At 46.3% G+C, this 4,504-nt stretch overlaps 1 pseudogene; it reads right to left on the bottom strand.

The window, feature by feature from the left end:
- Positions 1–3,248: 3,248 nt before the first annotated feature.
- Positions 3,249–4,246, bottom strand: LOC105887051 (annotated as a pseudogene).
- Positions 4,247–4,504: the final 258 nt, after the last annotated feature.

Genomic DNA, 4,504 nt, shown 5'->3' with positions numbered 1-4,504 from the left:
GAAACGAGGTGAGATAGAAGAGGAAGAAGGTCTTGCTTGGCTGCTGCTGCTGTAATCTGGCCCCGAGGCCCTCAGTGCACCAAGAGCCACAGTGTGGGTCCTCACTCCATGGGTGCTGTCTCAGGTGCCCCAGATGGCCCACTAAACCTCCTTTCACCTTACTTCTAGAAGAAGGGGTTGGGCAGGTGGAAACCATGCTTCCCAGGCTTTCTGGCAGGTGGGTTTCTGGATGTGAATTTGTTTCTGTTTATAAGATCCACTTACCAGGAGGTTTACAAGGCAAGATGGAGGTAGGGTTGTCTTCCTGAGGCTCCAGCTGTGGTTTCTGACAGGCAGGATGGTGGAGACGTGACGCCTTCATGTGACAGTGTCACTGCACTCATCTCCACGTTTCTGTCTGGGGAGCATTGGTGGGGGTAGCTGGATTTCTGACCAGGCTCTACCCTCAGAGGGGCCAGCTCTACCAGTGGGTCAGTTCTGGGTCACTGAGTGAGTGATTCTGGGCTGCTTGCTTTTCCAGTTCTTCCCAAGAGTTTGCAAGCACCTGTATTAACTGATGCAGGTGCAGTGGTGGCTTCATGATGAGACCACCACTCCCCCACCCCACCCGGTGACGACCTCCCGCACTGCTGTTCTCTAGGACAGGGTATGTTCTCCTAGCTGCTGGCTGGTCATGCCAGCCCATGCAACTGATGGAACACCCACCCAGACATTTTCTTGTCTTTAGACTCTTCCAGGTCAGAAGTAGATAGTAGGGTGGTGCCTGTGGCTCAGTGAGTTGGGCGCCGGTCCTATATAATGAGGGTGGTGAGTTCAAACTCAGCCCCAGCCCAAATGCAACAACAACAAAAAGAAGTAGATATTAGTCTTCACAGTCCAGGTAATCCAGGCCAACTTCTCTCAAGAACTCTGTGATCACAGAGATTCTGCCCTGGATCTCTGTTTAGGGAGGGTGGAGGGAAAGGATGGATGTGTGTGAGTGGGGTGCTACGTCAGTCTCCTCTCCTGGCTGGATCCACACTCTCCACACATGGTTCTCGTAAAGGCCCTCTTCAGCAGTTTTGAATTGGAGGAAACACCATCCTCTCCTCCAACAGAGCCCTTCTGAGAAACCCTCATGCTTATCTTCTGATCAGGGTACAGTAAGGGCCATCTCCTTGGCAATGGACCATCTCCTTGGCAAGCTTTACAGGGATGATTCAACATCATTCTTTGGAAGGTGGGAATAGTTGTTACCTACGATTCTCAGCTTTGAGACTTCAGCTAAAACGGAGGTAACAAGAGAGGTCTTATTTTAGCATCCAGTTCCACCACTCTGGCTGCTTTTCCAGACTGGAAGCCCTGCTTCAAGGGTTGTTTGGGGCAGAGAAGGCTGTGGCCATTTGGGCGATCAGCAAGAGGAGAGTTATCTGCCACAGTACTGAGTTCAAACCACCAACTCAGGACAACTTTTTAACCCAAACTGTGATTTTAAAGAAGTGTTTCCTCTTTGTGCCCCTTCCTGCCCTAAGCCTTGCATTTTAAAAATTACTTGTTGTATTTCTTCATGTTTATATGATTCATATTAAAAAGCTAATGATAAAATCCAAGACTGAGCCCAATGGGAAAGAGAGCTTTAAAATTTATTAGTTGTTAGAAAACTAATATGACTGCATTAAAAAAAAAATCTCAAAGCAAAACAAAAAACAAAATCTAAGAAGTCTTGACTTAAAAAAGCTAAAATGACTAGTTTGAGTGTATGACCTCAGTTTCCTAAGGTATAGAATGAGCGGTTGGATCAGGCAACCAAATTCCCTTCCAGTTTTAATGCCGCATGGCTCTCTCTGAGGCAACGGAACCAAAGTCACTGTCCTAAGGAAGTATCGTTCCCATCCTTCGAAGAGCTCAAGAGGCTAAAAGCAAGACAAACACCCAAATGAACTGAAAACTCACATCCACACAAACCCCTGCACAGGCAGGTTTATAGCATTTTATTCATCATTGCCGAGGTCTCCTTCAGTAGGTAAATGGGCAAACAAGCTGCAGTGCATCTAGATAGTGAAATATTATTCAGCACCAAAAAGAAATGAGCTATCAGGCCATGAAAAGACATAGCAGAAACAAATGCTTATTACTGAATAATAGAAGCCAATCTGAAGAGGCCGTTATACTGTACGATTGCAACTATATGACATTGTAGAAGAAGCAAAACTATGAGGACAGTAAAAAAAAAAAAAGAGGTCTTAGAAGGATGCTAGTCAGAATCCTCTCTTTATTTCCATGATTTACATCAAAGAGCTGATGGTTTCCAGGGGTTCCTGCGGAGAGAGAGATGAATGGGTGGAATATAGAGGATTTTTACAGTAGTGGAACTATTCTGTACTAGTGGTAGACACACAGCATCACTACACATTTGTCAAAATTCATGATTTCAGCAAGAGTGAACCCCAAGGTAAACTATGAACTTTGGGTGATAATGCTGTCCCAATCTACACTTATCAGTTATAACAAATGTCCATTCTGGTGCAGGATGTCAATAAGTCGGAGAGGTTGCGGTGGGAGTGTGGGGACGGTGGGGGGAGGAGACTGGGGATATATGGAAACTCTATATTCTGTTCAATTTTGCTGTGAATTCTGAAAGATAAAGTTTACCCAAAAAACCAGGACAATAGTTAAATCAATATTAGGCCAGGTTTCTTGAGAAATTATATTTTAGGTCAAATAATTTATTGCAGCCCATGTTGAAGCATTGCAAAAGGTAACATGGCCTGGCTATCTTTTGCCAAATGTTTTCATGAAAGTCATTGAGGATCACACAGGCCAGTGTGTTAGAGGTGGAACATCAGCTGAAATTCAGAGGTCTTGTAACAAGAAGTGGTCATCACCCTGTTATATTTTTTGAGAAATACAATTTGAACTTTGAGCATGGCTATCTCCAGAGTGGCAATTAGTTGAATAGTTAGTTCTTGGCTCCTAATGCTTGTGATGAAAAAAACGATTGAACAAGGAATACATTTCTTTTTCTTTCTTCTTCTTCTTCTTCTTCTTTTTTTTTTGGGGGGGGGGCTGAATTCAGGGAACTTTATTGATGTTACATAACAAGGTGGAGCTCCTTAGGACCCTCCCATTCTTCAGGGGGTCTGGTGTGGAAACTGTGTCTGGGGGAGATTCTCAGTGAGGCGGGGGACTGAGTAGGCAGGGGCACCCCAGCAGCTAAAGGCTTCTCTCTTCCTCTTGTGGTCTGGCTGGGGCTGGTAGTCTGGGGGTTCTTATTCCTTGGAGGCCATATGGGCTGTAAGATCCACCACCCCGTTGCTGTAGCCAAATTCATTATCATACCAGGCAATGAGTTTGACAAAGTGGTCATTGAGGGCAATGCCAGCCCCAGCATCAAATGTAAAAGAATGGGTGTCAGCGTTGAAGTTAGAGGAGACTCCCTGGTGCTCGGTGTAACCCAGGATGCCCTTGAGGGGGCCCTCTGATGTCTGCTTCACCACCTTCTAGATATCATTGTCTTTGGCAGTCTTCTCCAGATGGCAGGTGAGATCCACAACTAACACCTTGGCAGTGGGGACACGGAAGGCCATGCCAGTGCACTTCCCATTCAGGTCAGGGATGACCTTGTTCCCAGCCTTGGCTGCATCAATTGAGGCAGGGATGGTGTTTTGTAGAGCCCTGCGACCATCACGCCACAGCTTCCCAGAGGGGCCATCCATAGTCTTGTGGGTTGTAGTGATGGCATGGACTGTGGTCATGAGTCCCTCCACAATGCTGAAATTGTCATGGATAACCTTAGCCAAGGGGGCTAAGCAGCAGGAGGTGGTTACTGACAATGCTGAAGCTGTTTTTATACTTCTCGTTGTTCACAGCCAACACAAACATGGGGTATCAGCAGAACAGGCAGAGATGATGACCCTTCTGGCACTCCCAAGTAGGTGAGCCCCAGCCTTCTCCATGGTGGTAAAGATGCCAGTGGACTCCACAAAACACTCAGTGCCTGCCTCACCCCATTTGATTTTGGTGGGCTCTCGCTCCTGGAAGATGGTTATGGGATTTCCATTAATGACAAGCTTTCCGTTCTCAGATTGACTGTACCATGGGATTTGCCATGGGTGGAATCATACTGGAACATGTAGACCACATAGTTGAGGTCAATGAAGAGGTCATTGATGGCAACAATATCCACTTTGCTAGAGATAAAAGCAGTCCTGGTGACCAGGTGCCCAATATGACCAAAGCCATTTCTTCCAACCTTCGCTTTCACCATGGTGCCTCGGGGATGCAGCTGGTGCTGCACTAGAAGAAGAGGCTGTCTGATGAACAGGAGGACCAGAGAGCCAAGGAATACATTTCTGAGACATTTACTTACCTTCCAGAATCATACCGACTCATCCCCATTTTCTGTCAGCAGCATCCACTCATTTCTTAGATGAATCCTTTCCGTGTGGGATCCAGTGAACCTACCTGGTAACACGGGATTTTAGTTTCTCTCCCAACTCTGCCGTGTGGAAGACAGGCAATTTTA

This window comes from Otolemur garnettii, unplaced genomic scaffold, assembly GCF_000181295.1.
Source record: "Otolemur garnettii isolate 467f Iridium unplaced genomic scaffold, OtoGar3 scaffold00002, whole genome shotgun sequence".
Lineage (NCBI taxonomy): Eukaryota > Metazoa > Chordata > Mammalia > Primates > Galagidae > Otolemur > Otolemur garnettii.
Note: the sequence above shows the minus strand (reverse complement) of the source record. Positions and strands in the feature narration are given on the sequence as shown.